This window comes from Hippocampus zosterae, chromosome 1, assembly GCF_025434085.1.
Source record: "Hippocampus zosterae strain Florida chromosome 1, ASM2543408v3, whole genome shotgun sequence".
Lineage (NCBI taxonomy): Eukaryota > Metazoa > Chordata > Actinopteri > Syngnathiformes > Syngnathidae > Hippocampus > Hippocampus zosterae.
In genome coordinates this window covers 5243694-5270150 of record NC_067451.1, presented here as the reverse complement: position 1 = coordinate 5270150, position 26457 = coordinate 5243694, and the positions used below count along the sequence as shown (strand labels likewise).

Here is a 26457-nt window from a genome sequence, read left to right as displayed (position 1 = left end):
AACCCAAATTGGATGCGCGGGAAGATTGACTGATGCCCTGCCATGGGGAAAAAAAGAAAAAAAAAGTCCTCAGGGACATCATTGCGCAGACTGATGAGTAAGGATGTGCAGTCGCACATGATGGATAAATCATAAATATAGCAAATGTATGGGTATGCACAGCGCTCGACATCGCCGCATAATGTTCAAGGCTATTTTCTGCGGCGCCGTAAACGAATCTGCATAAGCGAGTGGATTTCATTTACCTCGCGAGTCGCCGGGCGTCGTGTCCAACAGCTCATTCGGCGCATGCTAATATATGACTGCGCAGGCCTCCCCATCATAATCACCCATAACACTAAAATGAGACGCATGACAGTAAATAGCAGTCAAGCCTTACAAAGACTATTTGGCACGGGAATGATTTTTGTTGCGAGCAAACACTTCAGATGCCAATAAATCAGACAGATTTTTTTTTTGGGGGGGGGGGATATATTAAGCCGCTCCTTTTTTATTGTCATGCCTGGGTGCAGGCTGCGCATGCAAATAGAAAGATATATTTACTGTGTGTGTGTGTGTATAGGAACGACGGAGAGAGTGAGAGAGAGATGCAATTCCGCCATCAGACGGCAGATTTGTTTTTCAATCAAAAAAGAGAATTTGATTTAAGAGCAGAAAGTGAACAAAGCACTTTCCCCCCCTGCGCATAAGCAAACAAATAACTAAAGAAATGAACTCGCAAGGCATTTGTCTGTTATGTTCAATGCCGGCTCACGTGCACACTACCAGGGGAGGTTCAGCATTTTTCGTTTGAGCGTCGCATACTCAAAAAAGTAAAAAAAATAAATGGAATGATGCAAGGGCCACTTGAAAACTCTTTGGATTGAATTTATTAAACATGCTAATATCAATCAAGCCAGCAATTAGATATTGCCTGTATTTTCTCCTGAAGATAATACATTTCTGGGTGGCCACCGCCCTGTATCCCACTCGACAAGAGCCACCCCTGCATTGAGCAGCATCTCCGCATCCATAACCCCCCCAAAAAGAGTGAACTTTCCTAAGACAACCATTTTAAAAATGGTGACTTAAAGGCCAAAAGATGAGTGTGATATCCTCATAAATCAGGCACTGAGCAGAAAGTGGGAGAAACTATTTTTCCTTCTGAAATGATCTTTACTCACCGGTGTTTTGAAGAGACTTGATTCTTGTCATAAATATTTTATTTGTATCGTTGCATGTTTAAAAATATTCCCAAAAATTGTCACTCTGCCCACCTCCACTCCATTCTTTTAATATCCTTCCAGAGCGTTTCAAATGTCAGTTTTACTCATTTCTTTTTGTCATGCCGCGGGCCGCTAAAAGATGAATGGCGGGCCGAAAATGGCCCCCCGCAACGTAGTTTGGACACCACTCCACAATACAGTCTAAAGACGGAAAGTTTCGCCACTAAGTACGCCCAACACGACACGGCCATATGTGCACAGCGTGACGTGCCGTGAAGAGGGTACAAATGCCAATCGCGCCAGCCCCCAACATCTGCACGGAGAAACGTGACGGAAACATCCCGCTGGTGCCGAGGACTCGGATGGGGTCAACTCGACTTAATTGCACGGAGGGAACATGTGCGCTGGGCCCGAACCGGCGGCAAATCGTGCATGGAGGGACGTAGGCAACGCCGCCATCTGCCACCCCTGTGCCTGCTCAACCACGGGAAGACTCGCGGTTTTCAACTCCTGTCAATCTTTTGATCGGGTTTGGAAACAACAGACGAACCTCTGCCAGGGTCTACCTTTCATGCACCCTGTGACCTGATATGATAACATGATAAGCTGTCCACTGGAGTAACTGCTGTCCCAGAAAGGGTTCGAGAAAAAAAATAATCACTAATAAAACAAATAATTGTGTATTTAAAATTGCGTGTGGGTCTGGAATATAACCAGGAAGTGATTGTACCCACTGAAATTCCTTAATTTATAGTTGACCTCAGGGCATTGGTTGCGTAAAATCGTGACGAGTTAAAATGGGACGCTAACCAAGTCAAGTCAAGTCAACAGTATTTATAGAGCACTTTCAAACAGCCATCGCTGCATACAAAGTGCTGTACATGGAGCGATTTAACATACACAATAAACAGTAAGACGAATCGGTAATAAAGGCAGTAGAAAGCACCAAGCAGTAAAATCAAGAACAAATCTAAGTCAAGGACTGAGAAATTAAAAAAAAATCCCCCATTCATTTCAATGGGCGGAGGTACCAGGGGTATGCAGTACCGGTTTTGGTCGTTAAGGGCGCTGTAGTAGGTAAACCAGTTGGGGGGTCAAGAAGGCTAAAGGCTTAGAAAGTGAGCGTTCACCAAAATACCTTCGGAAACCAAATGAAACGGGCTTCTCTGCCGTGCACCTCGACACCAACGAGCATCAGTATGTGCGATTGCGCACCGCGGATTCAAGAGCGGCAAGGGCAGAGTTGACATTTTGTGAGCTAATGTTCGTTTTAAAGTGGGAGGAAAGACCCAGAAATGAAGGCCTTCACTCATACCACATTATCCCCCCCACCACCCCCACAACAACCACGCGGCTCCCTCTCCTCTATTTCCACTCATATTTCCCCATCGGTCCATAAAAAGAGCGGGCACATTGATTTCGAGGCCTATCTGGCGATAAAAATGGGCTCCTCTGCTTGCAGCTTCCTTAACTACCCAATTTGAGGGCCCCTGATTTTGCCGAGCCGTGCGGGAACGATAAATAGAGAAAGGGCATCTTTATTGAAGACGCGTGGGACATATCGACACCAAGAGTTTGGGTCTCTCTCTCTACCAGCTCTGAACTAATTAATATTGTTGCGTTTTGCTCAGTCGGCTCCCCAATTGAAGGGGACTACAGTCATTCCTACTTTATCGCGAGGGTTGCCTTCCAGACCGCTCCAGAAAAGGAAGAGATCCACAAAGAAATTACCCCAAATTCTTTTTCACGTACAACATATTAGGGATACAATCTCGGCATGTATGCATGTGAGATGTGGGTATTATTTTTGTCCCCTTGACATTGCCATACATACTATACACTGTCGTATCTGTGATGTTGAATGTGCATGTGTGCCTTTAACCCTTAGGTTCTTCGAAACAAAAAACCCTGGTGCCACCTAAAAGTTGCACAATTGGAATGACCTCAACCCAACAATGTGGCATGCATACGTCTGCCCATGCGAAAACAAAGCGATTGATGTAAAAATCGCGTGAAATGCATGTTTACACATTAGGTTTACGATGCATTCAAAAATATGAATTATAATGGGTCTCTATTGTGCAAAATATGTAAATTGTGAAGATTACAGAATCAAAACCTTTTTTATTATTGCTGCGATGCCTGAGAATTATCAGCCGGTGACGTCATGAAATTTCGGCCATTTTAGAACCCCCCCCATACGTTTCAGCTCTCTCGTGTTTTTCCGAATGCCTTTGCCTTTGATTCAAAGACATAATTTTGCATTTATCGCAAACGGTGGACTACGAGAGTTAAAAGGTGGGCTGGCCTGTTGAGTGACGTGGAAGCGAGCGAATGAGGACGTACAGTATGCTGAATGAGGCTAGGTGTTAACTAGCTAACGACGAGGTATGCTGGCATCAGTCGAGGCCCTCGGCGGGTCGACGAACGAGCTTTTGTTGACGCTCTATTTCGCCGTTCGCTAAAGCGACTGAAAGTGAACAGTGGTTGTCTATAATCCGCCGATCCTGTCCGCTTGGGGAGGGATTACAGTTTTTCTAACAATGTTTACTTTCACAGAGATGTTTGAGTTATATTTTGTACGGTACAATAAAAGCATCCGTGATGCGCTGAACCCGCAAAAGTGAGCTGCGATCTTGCTAGGGCCAAAGAAAAAGCCGCACAAAACGGCTCCGTGACTTTGTACTCTTGGCCATAAGCGAAGCTAAATCTTGATTTAGGGCCACACAACTTTGAAAGTGTTGTGACCTTGCGTAAAATCATTTTCACTCTTATTTAAGGAACAAAGAGGCGTTTCTCCAGGCACCCTCCTCAAACCCATGTCCTTTTCTGACCATTAATGAAAGATCGTCGCCGGCCGCGTTGCTTTATCATGATCTATGAATCTCTGATTTTGATGCAATAGAAAAGCAATCACTTGTAGCGAGTCTCAAGGCGACGCATTCGTCATCATGTCTTTGACACCGCCTGAGAATTGGCTCATTCTTTTATATTAAAAGCGCTCATTTGTAAATATACACCCGGCGACACAAAAAGAGACGCACTCGCTTCTTATTTTGATGTATGGAAGAATAAAGCAACAGTGCTCAGGTGAATGAGTGCCTGCCCGCCAAGCTAGCACCCGTGCGCCGCGCCCGCATGAGGAAATTGAACTGGGTGGAACCGATGATGGAGCACTTTTGCATAAATGTACTGTTTGTAAATGCGTGTTGGATTTATTTTCTCACCAGCCAATGCATCCATTTTGCCACATCAGACAACACATTACAGAGCGATGCCGATAACGTGCCAATACCTTGTTGCTTAGCACATCCATCTCCATCCTCCAGAGCAGCTCTTTTATTGCGCGGGGTATAAAATCCTTAATGCTCAGTGGAGGAGTGCCGTTTCCTGATAGCATCTGAGGCCGGCCATCGGGATGCATTCAGAAAAGACCAAGGCTTGAGGCGAATTGTGACTCGGATGTTGGCGTGGTGGTGTGGGGACGTTTTACCACGACGTTCACGTACTTCCAGCTAGCAAAAGTTGGAAACCTCCCGCACTGCTAGTAAACAAACCCTTTCGAGGGCAGAGCGGTTGAGAAAACGGCTTGAATGATGATTTCACCCTTCTTTTCTTCCGCCGTAGTTTGAATGTCTAAAGCAGGGGTGCCCAACGTTTTGTGACCAAAGAACGACTTTTCAAGCAACGACCTCCCGCGATCTACCGGTTACCGAACGTGCACGCATACACACACGCATGCCGTGATGAGCGACAGCCATAACGGCCCAGAATGTGAACAAAACGGAAAAATAAGGTAGATACAAGAGCTTGTGAGTTTGGAAAAAGGAATCAGTGCCTTCCTTCGTCGAGACCTTACGCGGCGGGACGCACGGGACGGGGCGGTGTCTTCAGTACAACAACGTCACTATCGTAGCTTACCTGGATGGTTTTTCAATTTTTCAATTTTTCTCCTGGCACTTTAGATTCCCATTCTTTGCCAGTGCCATCCATGAAGTAGAGACAAAACAAACTTTGAATGAGAATAATAAAAATAAAAACGCTACATGGCAACAGCTCTAATCGCAAGCTGCAAGTACAGACTGCTGACCGCTAACAACTTGCAGTGATGCAGGTCGCGCGCCACCGTAGGTTAAAGGCCACCTGCTTTGTTGTACTATTTTATTTATGTATTTGTTTGTTTGTGAAAGAGGATGTTCATAGAATAGTAATTACACGCACACAGGCACACATTTTTAAAAAAATCTATTTTCCCCTAGACATCATTCCCCAGCCCCCAGATTTGGGACCAGTTCGCGGGGCACCAGTCAATCGTGATCGACGAGTCGGGCACCCCTGGTCGGTTGGAACAAAAATGGCTTAGAGGGGAACGCGGTCCGTAATTTAGATTTCAACGGGTACGTTGATTCAAAAATGGACACGATGGAAATTCAGACATGGTTCACTCATTAATTCAGGAGATCTGAGCTTGCGAATGAGCCTAGCCTTCGATGGAACGGTTCTTTTGGCTAATGATGCTGTTGGACGTGTAAACTGTTCGGCGACAGTGGATGATGATTGTGGGCGATGATCGCTTGACATTTATGTTGCTCAGATGAATTTCAAAGCTCTTTCGATGAGGAAGTGGACAGCATGCTGTTGACTACTAGCATGCTAGCGATAGCATTTTGCCATCTGTCCCTTTAGAAGCTCAATTCAGTGTTGCGATCATCTCTGTAAATCGGTATTTAACCTAAACATTTGGATACCGACGATATTTAATCCGAAACCTTTCTGGGTGTTTCGAACGGCGGAAACCCAAGCATGTTTTTGTTATTGTTTCACTTCAGGTCAGTCAATCACTTTTCCTTCTCCTGGAAGTAACCTGGCAACTGTTGTTTACCATCCATCCATCCATCCATCTTCTACCGCTTATCCGGGGCCGGGTCGCGGGGGCAACAGCTTTAGCAGGGAAGCCCAGACTTCCCTCTCCCTAGCTACTTCTTCCAGCTCTCCCCGGGGGATCCCGAGGCGTTCCCAGGCCAGCTGGGTGACGTAGTCTCTCCAGCGTGTCCTGGGTCTTCCTCTGGGTCTCCTCCCGGTGGGACATGCCCGGAACACCTCACCAGGGAGGCGCTCAGGAGGCATCCGAATCAGATGCCCAAGCCACCTCATCTGGCTCCTCTCGATGTGGAGGAGAAGCGGCTCGACTCTGAGTCCCTCTCGGATGACCGAGCTCCTCACCTTCTGTTGTTTACAGACATTATAAAATGTCCAATAATGTCTCAGAATAGATGGTCTGGGTGAGAGAGATGGATGAGGGGGATGGCTGTCACAGCTGTACGGTATGAGAGGCGTCGGTGAGTTAGCCGCAGGAATGCTAATCGGCCTCAGCACTGCAGCAAAACGACGGCTCCCGTTAAACGCCTCGCCTCAAACTCACGTTCTCATCTATACTTTGTATGACCTTGTGTGAAACTCGGTGTCTATATTGCGGCAGTAGCCCGGAAAATCTTTATTTTAGACCATTCATTTGATCACGTTTCCCACAGAGTTGAATCTGACTGGGTTTATGCTGTTCAATCAGTTGACACTTGGGCAGTCTGAGTTGAATCGGTCATTGAGGCAACGCTCAAAAGTGGGAGGAAAATACAAGAGACAAACTACGCTTTTTGGGAGCGACTGTGTCGCCGGTCTTTTCCTGTAAGTAATCTCTGTGCCCACTTCGAAAGCATAATCACATTTGCGCAACGTGTACCCATTTATATTTAGCCGTCAGAGTAATGCAGCAGCCGAGCATCTCTTTGTTGCATTCAAGTGCTTCATAAGTGGGGTTACTTTAAGAACAATCGCGTAAGGACATTATTGTAATGGAATGCAGAGAGTACTGCTGTTTTCCAGCCCACGCTGAGTCTGTTTTTAAAGAAAACGCCGTCTAAACGAGACCCCCCCCCTTTTTTTTTAAAAATATGTTTTGTCTTTATTGACTTTCTTCGTTATTCTTGAAATACTTCATGTTAGGCTCTCGCAATTTGTGTGATAACTGTTGAATATAAAGCGTACAAAAGTAGTGCTTTGTCTTGTACCATATTACACGTGTGTTTTTCAGGATGTGTACAGTGGCACCTATACTTAGGAAATTAATTGGTTCTGGGAAAAAAAAAAGCCGTAACTGGAATATTTTGTAAGTAGAGACGCGTTTTCCACGTAAATGCCCTAATCCAGTCATGTCCAAAGTCCGGCCCGCGGTCGAATTTCATCCGGCCCTCGGCCCCTGTCATAAAATCAGTGCCGTCTGGCCCGCAGGTTGGGCGCAATGGAACACGTGTTGCATTGACTGAGGTCTCGTAGACTGGTGAGTGATGTTTCATAGTGTACTGCTTCCCTCTAGTGGCTAAATGAGTAATAGCATTCACTAAATGAGTAATAGCATTTAGACACTAGAGGGCATCACTCACGAGTTAACAAGACATCACTCCGTGTTTATATTGACTGATATGTCATATTTCAAATGATCCTTGCAGTTGTGGATATGTGTATTGCTTGTTCATTTCCCTGTTGTTCGAGTCAAAGGTTTTGTGACTATTGAAAAGTCATGGTCATACATTTTATGTTTCAAATCAATCAATTTGCACTCAGGAGACTTCTGTTTAAGAAAAAGTCAAGTGAATAAGCAGTTGCATGTGATATACCTGTTTCAAATGAACCAAAAGAAATTCTTAAGATTGTTGAAATTAAAATAAAAATGGAAATGTGAAACAAACTGGCTTACTAAAATTTGTTGAACAATATTGTTGTTCAATGTAAAGAATGTCAGCCAAAGTCGGCCCCCGACATTTTACCACATAAAATCTGGCCCCCTTGGCAAAAAGTTTGGACACCCCTGCCCTAATCTGTTCCAAGCCCCCACAAAATTCAGACAAAAATGTTTTCTAAAGCATAAAAATGCATCAAAATCTGTAACCAATACATACTACAATTAGATTATTAGCACAATCAATGACAGTTGTTCATAATGTAAAAAAACAAAGAACAGAGTAGAGAATAAAAATGATGGGCATTTAATTTAACTGCATCCTCGTTTTTTTGCCCTCTTTAGTCCATGTTCTCCCTCAGAAGTGGTTTTTGCCTGGTGTTTTGTCAAAAACTGATCCAAGGGTGTTTGCTTTGGTCAGCTTTTAACAAATGTCCAAAGCAAACATCAGCTTAGTGAGCGACCGCCTGACTGGTGAAGACTTTTCTGGCTAATTTGCATTGACATAAAACTGAACGCCTCGTGGCACCGAGCGTCGAGTTACGAGGACGCTGCATAGACGCAGCTATCTATCTACATACACACATAGGCACAGACAGTAGAGGTCCCTCTTAGCCAATGGGATGCCAGGAAGATGCTCGTGAATAGCCAATAGCAGAGGAGCTACAGTATAAGTATGTTAGGTTCGGGAAACTCGGAGCTGCGAGTATCAGCCCATACTGCATTTTTACTTTTCATATCTTGAAATTTCTTTTGTAACAAGAGGCAATATTTTCCAGTTGAGGCATTTCGTAACTTTCGTATAAAGAGACGTCCACAAGTGGAGGTGCCACTGTATTTCTGATTTTAACTCCAGCCATTTTCAAAGCGGAATTCCCACTATTGCCAGCAGACCGATCTTTCAAGATCCACAGAATAACATTTTCAATAGGGGGAAAAACGTTTTTTTTTCATTCTTGAATAATCAGAAAGAGAAGGATGTCATGCTAACTGGATCATAAAAAGGAAAAATATGCTGCAGATGTGTCGTGACGGTCATGCGCCAATGTTGTAAAAGCAGTGCTCGGAACCTCCATACCGTTACTTCGGCCTGCTCCCTAAGGCAAGTTTCACATGATCTGCGCTAAAAATCAACTTGACTTGAGGCCATCATGACGTCAAGGTGCTCCCGCCGCCACATTTGCGCCCAATTGTTCGTAACTAAGGCCCATGAATAGAGTCACCCGGTGAATGCTAACAATGCGTCAACGCCTTTATGTGGCCTGCCGGTTCCACCCATTAAGTCTCGCACGCGTTGCGTTGCGACACTCTCGTGACACTCTCGTGACACCTCGATGGGCCTCCCCAAGGCAAAGCGAAGCGTCGTCGCCAAGTCGTCGTCGGCGAGCAAACCCATTCCGCCTGTGTGACTTTCATTTTCTGTACGGTGTTTAGAGGGCCTACTGAAAATAGTTTATGTTCTGTTACTCCCACGCAAGACGAGCGAGCGGCAGACGTCTCCTGCAAGACGGAGAGCAATCTGATATCTTGGCGAGCCGGCGTCATTTTAAAATATGGCAAACGCCTTCTGCTTTGCTCGCGAGAGATGCTCTTTTCTGCTGCGTGCGTGCACCCAACACTCTGCCGTGATGCATAGACTCTGACACTTTGACAGATGAACAGATTTGGAGTCCTCGAACCACCAGCCTGTTCGATATATAGGCCAGAGTGACGAGAATCTGTGTGTGTGTGTGTGTGTGTGTGTGTGTGCTGCTGCTGCTGCTTTGATCCCATCAATTCATGACTGCCCATTTCTGTGGCCTTTTTCAAGCCAATTAATTTCGCAAAAAATCTCAACAACTGAACAAATGTAACTACATTTCCATCGGAGATAATTAGATTTGATTTAGACGGTGCTCACAGCCGACTCGAAAGTCATTGTTCCTGAAATTAATTCACATTCCGCTGATGAAGAATTAAACGTCCGGTGTTAAGATGAGTTTTAGGACCTTTTATTAAAAAAAAAAGGAGTCCGCATTCAAAAGGAAGGCGACCCGGTAGTCCAGTGGTTAGCACGTCGGCTTCACAGTGCAGAGGTACCGGGTTCGATTCCAGCTCCGGCCTCCCTGTGTGGAGTTTGCATGTTCTCCCCGGGCCTGCGTGGGTTTTCTCCGGGTGCTCCGGTTTCCTCCCACAGTCCAAAAACATGCATGGCAGGCTTATTGGACGCTCTAAATTGTCCCTAGGTGTGAGTGTGAGCGTGGATGGTTGTTCGTCTCTGTGTGGCCTGCGATTGGCTGGCAACCGATTCAGGGTGTCCCCCGCCTACTGCCCGAAGACGGCTGGGATAGGCTCCAGCACCCCCCGCGACCCTAGTGAGGATTAAGCGGTTCAGAAAATGGATGGATGGATGGATGGATTCAAAAGGAAGACTTCCAATACCTGACTGATTAATGAGCAAATAAAAATGAGTCCGAGTTGTATTGGACATGCGGCGCACGTGGTAAAAAAAAAATCTGCCACGTGCTCACGAATCGCTGGAATCAGCGCTCCCTCCCCGGCGCCCGCGCTCCCGGAACACGGCGCTCTCCTGTCGAAAAGTGCCGAATGCGGACAAAATGTTCACTTTGTCTGCCTAAGCAAATAATTACTCTGATTAATTAGCCATGTTTAGGACATCCAGAGGCCAATACTCCAATAATGTGAAGTAAATCACGGGAGAAAATAGCTGTTGAGCTTCCTCTGAGGCGGTCCCATTCCAGTGACCTTCTCTGTCAGGTCCCTGAACAGCCAATGAGATCTCGAGCAGCGTGAACGGATTTTGGACAACTTTTCACCAAAGTTGTTGAGTTCCACGAATGGCTGCCATTGGAGCCATAACTTCTCCTCAGCTGCCGGTTAACCTGGCCGATCTTCGACACACTTTTCTCCAGATTATCGCTATGTTACTTCATTTTCTGTTATCTCTTCAATTATTTTCTTCTGTTTTCTTTCTTACCGCTATTTTTTATTCTTCTTCCTCCTGACAGGGGTTCGCTTTGGCCTGGGGAGTCAACTTCAGCATTCGCTTCAATGATATCTGGCACCGTCTAGCGTCGTGAATGGGTATAATGTCTAGACCCCGAATATAAGACGAACTCCACTTTTTCAGTCTTATTTCAATGCAAAAAAACTTATAAAATACGGTATTTGTCTAGCGTCGTGAACGGGTGATGCGAAATCCCGAACAGGAGGTGGATGCTTTTGCGCGAAGGTCATTTCAGCCTTTCCCCAGCTGTAAGAACTACTCCAAATGAGTTCCTCTATCATCAAAAAGATATTCAACGTGAGGTGTCGCAACTGCTCACAACGCCCCCGTTTGTCTTTATGCAAAGAAACGACGCGAATGGGTGTTGCAGACAACGGTGATGACAGCCGCAGCGGAACATCCACCCCCCCTCCCCTGAGGAGACAACGTTAGCACGAGTGGACTATTTAGTGGGACACAAACACCGCACCAAAGAAAATCTTGCCCCTGTGTCTTGCTCGATGAAGCAGCTGTTTGCTTAGCAATGCCCTGAGTGGGCAAAAAGACAAAAAGTAATAAATGGTGTAAAACCTGGCCGGCTTCCCTCATGACAGCTGGAGAACGACGGTTCAGCACATTCCTCAATCGCTGTCGGTGTGAAGTGAAGTCGTAGCCTGTTGCATCGCCGACATTAGCGGCACATTCCGTCCTGGAAGAAAAGGCCGCCGTCTCTCTTGTTGCCGTGCATAAATCTGGAAATGACTGCGTCGCAGCTGTGGGGAGTTTGTTCCCAATCACTTTTTTGGGGGTTTGGTCAGTTACTTGCTAACATGCTGCGGGACAAAAAAACAAACGAGCACACGAGGATTTATTTATTATTATCTTTTTTTTTTTTTAAAGCTGGGCTTTTGTTGCGGTGTTTCCCAACCTTTTGGAACAATTACCGTCATGGGAAGAGAGAGAGAGCAGACATTCTGTACATTACCGTATAGGCCCGAATATAAGACGGCCCTGATTATAAGACGACCCCCTCTTTTTCAAGACTCAAGTTTGAAAAAAAGTCTTTTTGAACACCAAATTAAATTTTATACAGAAAATAATTACAGTACATCTGAAACCAATGATTATAACAATATATTTGAGGGGAAAAGCATCTTGAAGTTGACACCATAACTTCTCCTCAGCTGCCGGTTAACCTGGCCGATCTTCGACACACTTTTCTCCAGATTGTCGCTATGTTACTTCATTTTCTGTTATCTCTTCAATTATTTTCTTCTGTTTTCTTTCTTACCGCTATTTTTTATTCTTCCTCCTGACAGGGGTTCGCTTTGGCCTGGGGAGTCAACTTCAGCATTCGCTTCAATGATATCTGGCACCGTCTAGCGTCGTGAATGGGTATAATGTCTAGACCCCGAATATAAGACGACCTCCACTTTTTCAGTCTTATTTAAATGCAAAAAAAATTATAAAATACAGTATTTGTCTAGCGTTGTGAATGGGTATAATGTCTAGACCCCGAATATAAGACGACACCCACTTTTTCAGTCTTATTTAAATGCAAAAAAACTTATAAAATACAGTATTTGTCTAGCGTCGTGAATGGGTATAATGTCTAGACCCAGAATATAAGACGAACTCAACTTTTTCAGTCTTATTTCAATGCAAAAAAAACGTATAAAATACGGTATTTGTCTAGCGTTGTGAACGGGTATAATGTCTAGACCCCCGAATATAAGACGACCTCCACTTTTTCAGTCTTATTTCAATGCGAAAAGACTTATAAAATACGGTATTTGTCGTCATTCATTTATTCCCAGGACCAATTCGGCGGAATCAAATCTTTTCCTGCGGTCTCACGGAAATCGTCTGGCATGGGTTCGCGCTCCAGTGCTATGCTAGTTCTGATGATGGTCACATGTGGCTCCAGCCACCCCCAAGGGGGTTGTGGATGGGTGTCGAGCGCATCATCCCATAACCCCTCCCCCTCCTTTGGCACTACGCCACGGATGGTTGGGTAATGTAACCAAATCTATTCGCTCCTGCGAGATGCGTGCCGACAGCGAGCCGCGGTTGCGGCCGAGGTCATTTACAGCTCTAACAGGTATGACAATGTCGAGCGGCTCTGTCAAGCCTTGTAAAGGTTAAACGGCCCTCATTTAATGAACCACGGGGGCCATGATTTGGCTGTGTATAGGTCATGTATTGCACGCCATTGTCGCGCCGGTCTTCTGTCACGCGGATGTGCGATTGGGAGATAGCTGGACAAAATGGCTCTCAAGGTTGAGGCAGAGGAGGAAGCCAAGGACAACCTCTAAGACCTTGTAAAAAAAAAAGTAGATAGTCAACCCAATTCTCCCTCCATTAGATGCGGCACTTCTCGCGGCTGCCTCGATAACATCCGCCTTCTATTTTATTTTTGCGCTTATTTTTCAATTTTGGGGCTGGGGAAAGGTCAGGATTAGTTCTTGACGTCGCCGTGTCAAAACCACACACGCTACCCCCCTTAAAATGGTTCTCCCCGAGTCCCTGCGGTCGGCGCCAATTTTGTGTCCGTGTATGCGTGTGCGGACATGCGGCTTTATTTCAAATCTGTGTGGTCCACTGGTGTTTTTCTTCGAGGATCCTCACATTTTGCAGAATTCCGTTGGAAATATGCGAATTCCGGGCTTCGGTTGGCATCCGACTTTTGCTCTTTTGCCATCCGTTTGCAAGCCGGCGACGATTCCCAGTTTGAGGGCCACGTCTCACAGTCCCAGGGCTGTCAAATGACGATCGAGGAGCCCCTCACCCATTTCCTTTTTGCACCCCCCCACCCCTCTCAGTCCGACAGCGACGGATGTTCTCGGTCTGTAGAATCGCTAGCACCTGCTCTCACCCTCAACCAGCTGTCCCGCTGCAGATTCGAGATGAGCAAGCGACGGACCGGAAGAGTTACTCGGAGGAAAAGCCTCGCTTTGCGATTTCAATCGCCTCGACTTGTTATGCAGCCCAAGTCTGGAGTTTATTTAGAGAATGCTTATCACATGGCTCTGAATCGCTATCTCGTCGAGACAACCCGTTATCTCCGGCGCTGATCAAGCATCTCATCTATTTAACCGGAAGAAATTTTGAGGTGTACAAGAACGATTAGACATTGAAAAGTCTGATCCTTATCCCCGCTCCTATTTTTTATTTTTTTTTTTTTGGGGCCTTTTTCTCTCTTTGTGAGCCTTTTTAGAGACATTAACTACACACTGTACGAAATAAATCAAACAAATGGATTAGCGGAGTAAAATAGGTGTCAGGAACCTCACTGCGCCTTATGAAGACAGATCTGCCTCTTATGGAGGCAATCAGGTATGGAACTTATCATAACACAAATTAGGAGGGCCGGCCATTTTTTTTATGACACAACCCAGGGCTACATTTCCATAAAAACGAATGGCCACCTTTTTTATTCGACACAGACGCCTGCGCTGTATTTTAAATATACATCTATATGTAATGCCAAGATGAATGCGCCACTGGATTTTGAGATATGAAATGGGGTAATGAATGTCATTAATGTGCAATGCCCTTGCGAGAAAGGCAGGGCGCGCTCACAAATTGCTTTGGACATGAACAAAAAAGACAGTTTGCCCCCACCCCCCTTATTAAAAAAAAAAAAAGCTGCTATATTGGGTGAATTTAGATTGAAAAAACACACAAACAAAAAAAAGGTTTAATTAAAACAGTGGGGGTGATTGTTGTTGTTGTTGTTTTTTTTTAATTCAAAGGGGAGAACGGTGCTTTCGGCAAGTAGGAGATGCCGGACCTGTTCGCTGTCTTCACATATTTGGATCAAATGGCGCCTTGTAAAAAATTAACAGATCCAAAAGCTCGGACGCCGCCGCGCACTGTGATGTCAGCTTATGAATTGAACATGAACTTCCTCTGGTTCTGTTTGGAGGTAAACTCGACGGACACAGATATCCCTTCTGGGCACTCGGGGTGACTTCCGGCCTTCCATTTTGGCCTTACTGAAATTGGGATGAAAAGATTCCAGAGATCCAAATTGGGGGGCGGGGGAGGGGGGGGGTCTGTCTACGGCAGGGGTGTCCAAACTTTTTGCCAAGGGGGCCAGATTTTATGTGGTAAAATGTCGGGGGGCCGACCTTGGCTGACATTCTTTACATTTCCATTTTAATTTTAATTTCAACAATCTTAAGAATTTCTTTTGGTTCATTTGAAACAGGTATATCACATGCAACTGCTTATTCACTTGACTTTTTCTTAAACAGAAGTCTCCTGAGTGCAAATTGATTGATTTGAAACATAAAATGTATCACCATGACTTTTCAATAGTCACAAAACCTTTGACTCGAACAACAGGGAAATGAACAAGCAATACACATATCCACAACTGCAAGGATCATTTGAAATATGACATATCAGTCAATATAAACACGGAGTGATGTCTTGTTAACTCGTGAGTGATGCCCTCTAGTGTCTAAATGCTATTACTCATTTAGTGAATGCTATTACTCATTTAGCCACTAGAGGGAAGCAGTACTCTATGAAACATCACTCACCAGTCTACGAGACCTCAGTCAATGCAACACGTGTTCCATTGCGCCCAACCTGCGGGCCAGACGGCACTGATTTTATGACAGGGGCCGAGGGCCGGATGAAATTCGACCGCGGGCCGGATTTGGCCCGCGGGCCGGACTTTGGACATGCCTGGTCTACGGGATTTAATAATTGATTAATGAAGTGAAATCACATCTGATATCGTCCATCCGTGCACCCTCGATGCCATTCTTGAACTCGTTGGAAGGCGTTTTTAAGGGGCTCGACAGCTGGCGTGTGAAAATGTCATGGCTGTAAAACTTGCCCCTCCACATGGATGTGGGAAAGGTTGCGAGGCCTGGCTGATGGGAGGGGGACAGCGGGGGTGGCTGTGCTGCGCAAGCCAAAAGGCCATTAAAAAACTGTGATCATTTATTTTCACTCCTTGGCCTAATCCATCTCTCCGGGGAATGGTTCTGTCCTTATGCACCCAAGGCTAGCAATCTATTCTCCCGTCTGTCTCCATGCATCAGAATGAAGCGTTGAAACAGTCAGACATGTTCTCGCCCTTCATTACCCGCTCTCTCCCTTGACTTGTTTCTTTTTAGCCTGCCCCCCCCCACCCTGCCCCCCTCGATCGCTCGTGTCTTCCTCCCGTCACCTTTTTTTCTTCTTCCTTTTAGCGTCCGCCTTGCTTTGACTCTCACAAACAGGAAGGCCCGTTTCAAACGGTATCCAGGGAAGACTTTTTCCTGGGTGTCCGCCGTCATTTTTTCAACCGCACCCGGATAGACTTGTTTCTTTCCAAGAGATTCTCGCGCTCGCGTCCACGTTAACCTTCCGTCAGGGAAAGGCGACGCCTCAAATCAAGGTCCGATTCGGGACGATAGCTCAAGGTTAGCGTTGCCATTGTGTTGTCACTTTGTAGACTAAAGGGAAAAGTGCTTCCATTTTTTTTTTTTTTTTACAACTCCTTTTTTAGAAATGACTCCCAAGTCCCCAGTACGCACAGAGAAAATATTTATAAACCCCTGATGTCACCGTGCATCCATTTTTAGGCAGTTTTACCCTTATAACAACCTCAATCATTTTTTTTGGTATGACCCACTTGAGCGCGTGAACAAGTCGGAACGGCTACTGTCGTACGATTCAAAGTCGTTGGTGTTTAAGTCAATGACATTGCTCAGCCATATGAAGTCAACGGAATTATTTGGGACATGGGGGACGGGGGGGGGGGGGGGGGGGCAGTGGGATTTCCAAGACGAGTGCGAGGGTTTCATGTTCTGCAAGCCATTGTGTCCTCCATCCGCAGGCTTTCTGGTAAATGTTCCCGAAAAAGGTGCAATTCAGCCGGGTGCCAACTCGGGGACGATGTTAAACGCATACAATTGGGCAAATAATTTGATTAATAAGGCTTAAAATGAGCACAGAGGCAAAACTGAAAGCCCAAATCACCCCCGCCCGCCCCCGCCATCCTCATCCTCTGAGAGTCTCCAATGGAAACACATTACACTTTCTGTTCAAAGTTTCAATGGAACCAATGGAAAAGGGGAGTTTTTTGCACTCGTTTCAAAGTTGAATCCCCTCGTGCTCATCTCTCTCTGCTCACTAGACTAAAAAAAAAAAAGATATTTAACACAAGTCATCACGAAGCTAACTTGTAAAGCTTTGCAAGGAGAAGACGGAAAATCGGGGGGATGAGAAGGAGCGCTCGGATCATTTGTGTCTATTTAATCTTTGTGTGTGCCCAAGTTTGATGTCAAATTGACTTTGATTTGGCTCGTTGTGCCGTAACAGATCCCCTCCGGTACCTGAAGCTTTCCTGATAAAAGAAAACCACATGGACCAAACTCGCTCAGCTGACACACACACACACTCCTCGAAGAGGAGAAGTAATGAACAAGACTAAAGGTGTGTTCAAGCAGAAAGTGAAGCCAATTTTAGCCATGCATTCAGTCCAATTTCAGCGCCGGATCGCTTGTGTAGTCTGCAATTATTCGGCCCCAAACATCGATTACACCGACAGCTCGGCTCCGGCTTGTTTACTTCCCTCTTAGCGCAAATCCTTTCCCATTTTCCGTTCAGTCTTCCCGTCGCGTTAGCGTGCTGCTAATTTATCTCCGAGCGCAAGTTAAGAGTGGAGAGCGCCCGCAAAGCCATTACTTTGCAAGTGTGCTTTCGTCAAAAGTTAACAGAAGGTGTCAAAAGGTAAAAAAATAATAAAACTCCCATTCGATTCGAGCATCCTTAAATGCTGCACTGATTAAAAAAAAAAAAAAAAAGGACTGATAGAGGTGAAATTATATCACCAAAAGTGGGAGTGTAATGAACCCTTTCACCTCCATTAAGCCTGAAAATTGGTTGTGGAGCACTTTAACTCTCCAAACAAGCCTAACTTTTTGGATCAGGAACACCCCTAACCATCCCCGCCCCCCACCCCCCCTTCCAGTGTACTTTACATATTTTGAGCTTGTTGATTGACCTCTTAATAATGCAAGCTGCTTATGTTGTGTTCATCAGCTCCGTTTTTGGAAGAATAATCACGGCATTGGGCGGCCCGGTAGTCCAGTGGTTAGCACGTCGGCTTCACAGTGCAGAGGTACCGGGTTCGATTCCAGCTCCGGCCTCCCTGTGTGGAGTTTGCATGTTCTCCCCGGGCCTGCGTGGGTTTTCTCCGGGTGCTCCGGTTTCTTCCCACATTCCAAAAATATGCGTGGCAGGCTGATTGAACACTCTAAATTGTCCCTAGGTGTGAGTGTGGGCGTGGATCGGTGGAGTTTGCATGTTCTCCCCGGGCCTGCGTGGGTTTTCTCCGGGTGCTCCGGTTTCTTCCCACATTCCAAAAACACGCGTGGCAGGCTGATTGAACACTCTAAATTGTCCCTAGGTGTGAGTGTGAGCGTGGATGGTTGTTCGTCTCTGTGTGCCCTGCGATTGGCTGGCAACCGATTCAGGGTGTCCCCCGCCTACTCCCCGAAGACAGCTGGGATAGGCTCCAGCACCCCCCCGCGACCCTAGTGAGGATCAAGCGGTACGGAAGATGAATGAATGAATGAATGAATGAATGAATCACGGCATTATAGCGGGGGATACTGATAATTGCTCACTATTCACAAATTCACCTAATATTTTTTGGGTGTGTGGGGGCGTATACAGTACTTTATTATTCACTAGTGCAACCATTTGCAGCATTCATTTGATTTTTTTTGCCCTCTCAGTCTCGCCATATCATGCCACACGATGGTGCCAAAGCCCTGGATAATAGGAAAATAGTAATTGGTGTCCAAAGATGCATTGCTGTACCGTTCATTGGTTTGTCTCAGCTCCTCTCAGCTCATCAATGCGGCACTAATATTGGTCATCCTTCACAAAGGATTAGGAATATTGCATGTAAACAGACCTTTTAACAAGTGGTCTGCTTACATGCAGTGTTTCAATGCATGTGTATTTCGCAAGTCCCGTCACTCGTATGGCGAGGCACTACTGTGTATACATTTCCAACACTTCTTCACGGATTTTTGCCAGTGACGGCGGGACTCCCGCTGGCTGCCTTTGCACGTGCAGTTTGTGTCGGGAATGTGTGGAGTAGTCGCGTGTTTCAAAGCGCTGCGTGTTTGTGTTGTTGTCAACCAATCCAGGCATGCAATATTCAACCAATTCAATTCGCCGTTTCATCCCTTCCTCCTTCCACTCCAAACGGATTAATTACCTCCCCGCTGGAAGTGTGGCGGGCGGCGAATCCAAAAAAAAAAAGTGCTTGAAATGCGATGCCCGATTGCGCCGCGCCGCTCGTGCCGCACCTCTTTTCTCTTTGCGGAATGGAAGGGGGATGGGTGGTGAAGGTAAGGAGATGGGAAGGGGGGGGGGGGTTATGTTTACGAGGGCCGACCAAGGGGTGAACTCCCAGAGCTTGGAGTGATAAAACGCCCCCACTTACATGGAGACAGGCACTGTGTTTTATAGACTACACAGGATCTGGTACCTTTTTTTTTTCCCTGTCCACGAGTATGCTTTGATGGTAATAATATCTAGAAAGCACAGGCTGTGTCTGTGGCACTTATTCCTGAACTGTAACATGGGAGCGCCTTGACATTTACTTCATCTACTGTGTAGTATGCATTCCTCCTTATGGGACAAGCTTGCTGGCAGGCAGGGAAACATTTGCCGAGCCAAAGCGGTGCTGCCAAGGAGGTGTCAGCAACAACTGGAAAAGTAACGTTGGGTGGGGGGTGGGGGGCTTCACTGTGCCTCTTCTGCACATCAAGGGTGTTCTCGTCAAAAGTGACGCAATAAACGCAGATTTACAACGCTCCTCCGCTATGGAGTGGAGAACTGATTTGGAAAGTGATGTTAAAATCTCATAAATGAATGGAACGAAGTTTTCCATGATTAATATTCAATTTTTTGATACAGAATTATACCCCGTTTAATACAAGGCTCGATTTTTTTTTAAATGCTGACAATATTTTGCATTTAAAAGACGTTCACCAGGAACAAGAGATCGTTGTTAAAAAATAAATACGCGTTTTGTGCTCCTATCCTGTAGTTCGTCCGTCAGTTAGCCACATTAGCCCACTAGCACTGAGCATAAGCCGTTCACAGCACTTGATATGCACACGCAAGGCTATGCCACTGGCTATTTGCATACTGGAGAAATACCCCAAACGACACGATTGTTGCTGCTTGCAAAGTTACCGTGGAAGTGTATCGAATTTGTTAAAACACAAGTCGGCTTTTCATCGCGTCACAAAGTGAAATTATTTTTATGGCCACGAGATGGTGTCATTACGCCATCTTTTCTGAAGAGCCAATCTGTTTGGTGAATGCCAGTCCAGTTTTTAGTGCGGCATATTTTCTTTTATTTATTTTATGAGCAGCAAAAATTGTAACCTGGTAAGAACCAGAATGATCATTTGAATCACTCAAAGGAATTCTCCACTGTATCCATCCGGGACAGCTCGAACGTGGTGTGTTTGGGAAAAGCGGGACAATCCAATGAGCCGATTGGGCAATGCGACAACTTGCGCACGCCTATCAATTTTTTTTGACCAATCACAGCAACGGATCAAAATGTCTATGACTTGACCAAGCTGGTCTTTCAAACGCTGGCCAAATACAGTTAGTATAAAAGCACAAACACCTTTCTTTTCCTGCTAAAAGTACACAAATCTTGGTGTTCTATCGAAAAGGAAACAAATTCTGTAATTTTAGGAGCAAAATAATCCACATAATTAAAAATATAACATTTAAAATAAGCTTCAAACAAAAGAGTTAAACATTTCCAAACAAAGTAAAGAGCCAAAAAGTAGTTCACTGAAATTACCAAAAGAGCCTACAGCGCAACATTTGGGAAAACGGGATCTGAAAAACGCTTTGGATGACCTTCATGCTCGGTGTTGGGCACAGAGCATCGTTTGTAAACTGGATTTAAAAGCATTTGCATGTTATTGGTTTGTTTTGAATCTTTATTGATTCATATTATTCACTCTGATATGAATGGACAGCATCAAATTGGGGGACCGTATTATACACAAGTACATATAGAGGGGAAAAAAAATTCAGGTGTGATTTTGGGGTGGGGTGTATTGTGTAGGGTAGTGTATTATTCATGGGAAATGACAAAATTTGTACATCAAATCTGTTTTCACTTTGGTTGGTTTGAATTAAGAAAAACAGGTCCGCCCGTATTGTATACAAATGTAATTAAACATGATTTAAAAAATGTAAATGAGTTTTATAAGGTGTCATATCAAGTACGTACTGTGTTAGCCATGTGTTGGAATGGATGCATCGGGAGGAACATCAGGTGCTCACTTGGTATGTGTGTTAGCACCTGGCAGTTTGTTGCGATCTAAAGAAACTCTTTACGAGTGTTCTTATTTTGGATTTGATAACCCGACAAGTGAAAGTGCGACTGTTCCAACAACTTTTATGGGGGGGCCAGAACAGATTAATTGCATGACCACAAGATGCCTCTCTGTTCCATTTAAAGACATTTGGAAATATGTCAGGAGGCCTGGCAGGGTAAAGGTGCGGGGCGTTGTCGTGCACTCGGGTTAACTGGGCTGGGAGGTGCAGGCGACGAGGGAGGCCATCTTGGCCCTCAATGATCGACCGGTGGATCGATTCACTAAAAGGCGAAGGCAAAGGTCAGGCTGCTCTGAGGCAGCTTGGGGAAACCGCCCTGACAGCCACCAGGAAGAAAAGGCGGATGTGAGGGAGTGTGTGTGTGTGTGTGTGTGTGTGTGTGTGTGTGTGTGGCAACACCTTCTCTAGCTCGAGACCATAAACACAAGCACTCACGTGCGCTTAAGTGGAAGCAACACAACAACTGCAACTATTGGGCCAAATCATCGACTCTGGGGGGCAGCGTTTGTTTTGTTTTGCCCAATAGCTCCCCCTGCAGGTGGAAAGTCATTCGAGTCAGACAGAAGCATCAACAGTTGTTAGGTTGGATGCCTTGTGGTCATCTACCGTCATGGATCGCTGTTATTTGATCCATCCATCCATTATGTTGTTGTTGTTTTTTTAAATAATTTATCCGTCTAACTTCATAGAACCAATTCATGCACTATTTATCAAATGAAATATATTTCCATTCTATGGCTTGGTAACATTTTAAAATGCACAGATAATGTCCAAATAATACTTGAGCGTGCCTCTGCAGCATTCACTGATGCGCATTTTACTTATCAGAGAACTCCAAATGCTAAATAGTAACAATAGCACCGACTCAAACTGTCCTACCGGTATAATAGAGCATAAAAGTAGATAATCCAGGGTCAGCGTGTTAAAAACAGACACGTGGCCCTCCCTGTTACATCCTCTCAAAGTCTTCCGAAGCTGTTATTGTGAGGTCAGATAGCTACATATTGTTCCTTAAAGGTGCCGGAGGGATTATTTGCACCTTGAAAGGATGAAAGCCTCCGTGCAAAGGCGGTGCGGGCTCAGGGATCAATCCGGTTGATACGATTTCTGCGGACGTCTGCTTTGAATATCATTTTTTTGTCAAGTGGCGTGCCGAGGCCTGACAAAGCAAAGAAAGAACACCTGAGCCTTCAAACCAAAGAAGACAATGACGGCATTCCTACCGGTCCCACCATGACGGAAACATTACAAAGAACATGCACGACGCTCCGCAGAGATGTTGAATATTAAATGTATTCATTTACGCAGGTTGCTACAGACTTAACGATGCTCGTCCGGCAAACGGAATTTGAAAACCGGTCATGAGAGAAACAGTTTTCAGCAATTAGTACGTGTGGCACAGGTATTACGTTTGTCCGCCAGGGTTCACCATCCGAACATTCTACAGTGTAGTATCTGTGACGTTGAGAGTGTGTGTTCCTGAACTGTGGAGTGCAAGTGAGCCGATGCGGATGTTTGGACAGCCTGCTGTTAACTGACTCGATCTGATTTACGTGCCGGACGACGGCGTCACTTGAGTCCGCCGACGTCACTTGAGTCCCTCTGCAGGTCGTATACGAATGTGCTTGTGTTTGCTGTATTTTGCTCGCCTTCGTTCAATTGAAAATGCACAGGTGGCCATTATCCATCTTCCCTCTATCCAAACCACCAAGCGCGGCCAAATTGGTTTGTTTTGTTTTGGTTTGGTGTGTTTATTGAACATAAAACATATATAGTAATCATTTGACAGAAAATAGGGTAAATAAAATAGTATAAAAGGAAGAAATCAGTCTTCATTCAACACAGTTATTATGTTCAAGGGAGTAGGAAGAAGTAAAAAAACGTATCTAGTCCTAGCCCGTTATGTCTTAATAAATCATTTTTATATCAAAGAAGAAAGAAGTTTCCATTAAGGCTCATACTTTACCCTTAACAGTGATATTTTTACAACTTTCGGTTTGTATCGGGATTATATACATCCACACCCTGGCACTCGTGTCAATTTTCTCTTGTATTCATAATGGATATTTCAATACCTTTCTCTATTTATCAACTTAGTTCTGAACAAGAATAGCCTGTTGCGAATGAATTCATAAGATATATGATGGAGCAATTTATCTTGTAAAAGTAGGTCAGTGTTTGTGAGCGTTTTGGGCCAGCAGAGAAGCCTTTGCTGGCCCTGACCATCCACCACCACTTCCGACCACATTAACAAACTGCGTCGCAAGATGCCACCACGGATAAATTTGATGAGTGCCAGATTGATGGAGCAAAGGAGCCCCCCCGACCTCCCGCCCTCCTCTTCACTTATCCTCCACACCCCTGCCGCGCATTCAAATTGGTCTGCTCGATTTGACAAGCCACTGTAGAGAAATTCTCCAGGATTAGGTGGCGTGATGTTGTTTATTTATGCGAGATCTTTTCAGTGCGCTGTCGGCGGTGACAGAACGCGTCTCGGGGCGGGAAAGAGCTGACCCTTTTTATGATGCGCTCATCCTTCATCTTGGCTGCACTGGAGACTCGGCTAATGCGAGTGCGCATGTGGCGATTTCTGAATTGCCTTCAAAACTAATCTTGAAGGGCAGCGTTATTAATACTCGGCCTCTTTTGTGCTAAACCTCCACACATTCAAATGCAAAAAGCCTGCTGGTCAAAAATACACCGCCGTCAATACACTGGTACTTTGACTTTGGATTTTAATTCCTTCCGTGTGCAAAATGAATCGAAACGCAAATTAATCCATTCGATTTCCTCCTTGCTTGTTTCCTCATTTTTCCGTTCGGCGCGTGAGGCTCTCCTTGCCCACACGCGAGGGCATCGCAGTATTTAAATGGCTCCTTTTCCACTACACTGCAAACTCTTTTTATGAGGCCCGTAAAATCTTGCCCCAATTCTTCCTTGACTTTAGTTCAAAATACGTCAAAATTTGGGGGATGTTGGACACCACTTTTTTTTTCAGACCGATACCAAACTGAGTATTCACTCTTTGAGTACACACTGATATCATACCTCTCGTACTTCTGATGCATAAAATTTCATTTAACACTGTGCCAACGATTGCCAAGCAGGATTTGCTTAATGTCAGATTTTTTTGAAGTGAGGGAGCTTGAGTATCATTGGCCCGTATCAGCATCTCCAGGAGTACCCGATACCTTGTAATAAGGCAGATATTGGCCCAATACCGATATCTACTATTATTACTCGCCTATCCCGACTAAAAATGAATCTTACCAAATGCGTTGATGACAAATGCCGATTACAAAGTTTCCCTCATAGAACCTAACAGGCAAGGGACTCAGCAGAAATTGTCTAATGGCCTACCCGCAGCTCTGCTTCTGGCTTGCAGACATCACGTTTTTATGTTAAATGTGAAATAATTGGTGCAGTACAAATGCAGCTTCCGGAGAAAAAAAAATCCCCCCCCCCCCCCCCCGTTCCAGCTGACGCAAAACATGAGCAGGTATTTATTATTTATTAATTACCTTTTGTGCCTAATGTGAATCAAACCAAGGGGTTGTACCATACACTCTCAGCATTTGTACATTTGTTTGTTATACTAAAACGTGGGCCCGCGACGAAAACAAATTTGACACCCCTTGCTTTGGAGATTTACAACTCAACTCTACGTGTTTCTTTTTCTGGGTATTGCATAAAAGAAAGATGACCGGCACGAATCCTTTTGCCTCCGCCGAGAAGTGAGTCATGAACGCGGGAATGCGGCTATTATTTACCATCAAAAAGTGCTTGTTTGGTGATAATAAGGGAAAAGGAGAAGCTGAAGGAAGCGTGCGAAGGGGTATGGGGGAGGGGGGAGGGGGTGGGGGGTGATACCTGAGGAAGCAACGGTGGAATCCTCCCATTGCTTAGCCAAGCGTTTTCTTGGCGAGGCAGAGGACGGCTTAGCCCAGAAATAGCAAAAGATAGGACACAGTGTTATTAAGCACGCTTAGAAGGGTGAAATAAGATAACGAAGAGCAAATGTGCTAGCTGTGCAAATACAGGCCAGGGAACGGGGGACATTTGCTTGTAGGCTCTTGTAAACATGAAGGCAATATCATGGCTGCCAATGGAGTGCATTGGAGTCACGCCGTCTCTTTTATCTGGGCGCAGGCGAGGTCACTCGGCAACTTTATGCCCACGGGGAAAGTCGCCCGACGCACATAAATTTCCATCTCGCGCGCAACGCGGAACATAACTCAGGTGGGGAGAAAGTTCACGGCGCACATAAATTTGGGGTCAAATGTTACAATTGCGGTGCGCCGCTGCCGTGCTCGCCCTTATCAGCCCACCGCCGCCGCCGCCCTCTGCAGGCCAGCCTTGTTTGTTTTATCACCCGCCACTCAGCTCTTTTTTGTTTGACACGAGGTTCATGACCACTTCAGTTCGCCTCGCCGCTATCTGATGATTCCGTCACCAGTGATGTGTTCCTCGAGCCGGTCCTTGGCCTCGAGGACCGGCCTTGGCCTCGGAGTCAAATCCTTGGTCCTTGGCCTTGGCCTCGGAGTCAAGTCCTTGGCCTTGGGTTGCCGGTCATCAGATACAACGAGGGATTAGAGCCCCTAATCCTTCGTCCACACGTATAAAGTGGGCCAGAGAACCGCAAAAATCACAAAGAAATCAAACAAAATCTATCCAGGGAAACCCACATTGGTAACTTTGTCTGGCGCTTTAAGAGGGGCGGGGCAGTCGCTGACAGTCAGTACAACATGTAAAGAGCGGCATCACAGTTAGTTTCAATCACGGTTCGTTCCGTTCGCGATCAGCAGTTTAAATTTTTGAACCGCTTGATCCTCACTAGGGTTGCGGGGGGTGCTGGAGCCTATCCCAGCTGTCTTCGGGCAGTAGGCGGGGGACACCCTGAATCGGTTGCCAACCAATCGCAGGGCACACAGAGACGAACAACCATTCGCACTCACACTCACACCTCGGGACAATTTAGAGTGTTCAATCAGCCTGCCATGCATATTTTTGGAATGTGGGAGGAAACCGGAGCACCCGGAGAAAACCCACGCAGGCCCGGGGAGAACATGCAAACTCCACACAGGGAGGCCGGAGCTGGAATCGAACCCGGTACCTCTGTACTGTGAAGCCGACGTGCT

At 45.6% G+C, this 26457-nt stretch overlaps 1 protein-coding gene and 1 long non-coding RNA gene across 2 annotated transcripts in view; one reads left to right on the top strand and one right to left on the bottom strand.

Moving 5' to 3' along the window:
* The window catches only part of LOC127609153 (uncharacterized), an 83573-nt gene that overhangs the window by 41998 nt on the left and 15118 nt on the right, over positions 1-26457 (top strand). The window lies entirely within an intron of this gene.
* The window catches only part of gba3 (glucosidase, beta, acid 3), a 33410-nt gene continuing 18086 nt past the window's right edge, over positions 11134-26457 (bottom strand). Inside the window, exon 8 of the transcript XR_007964467.1 lies at positions 11134-11757. The gene's annotated coding sequence lies outside the window, so the exon portion shown is untranslated. The remainder of the gene's footprint in view (positions 11758-26457) is intronic.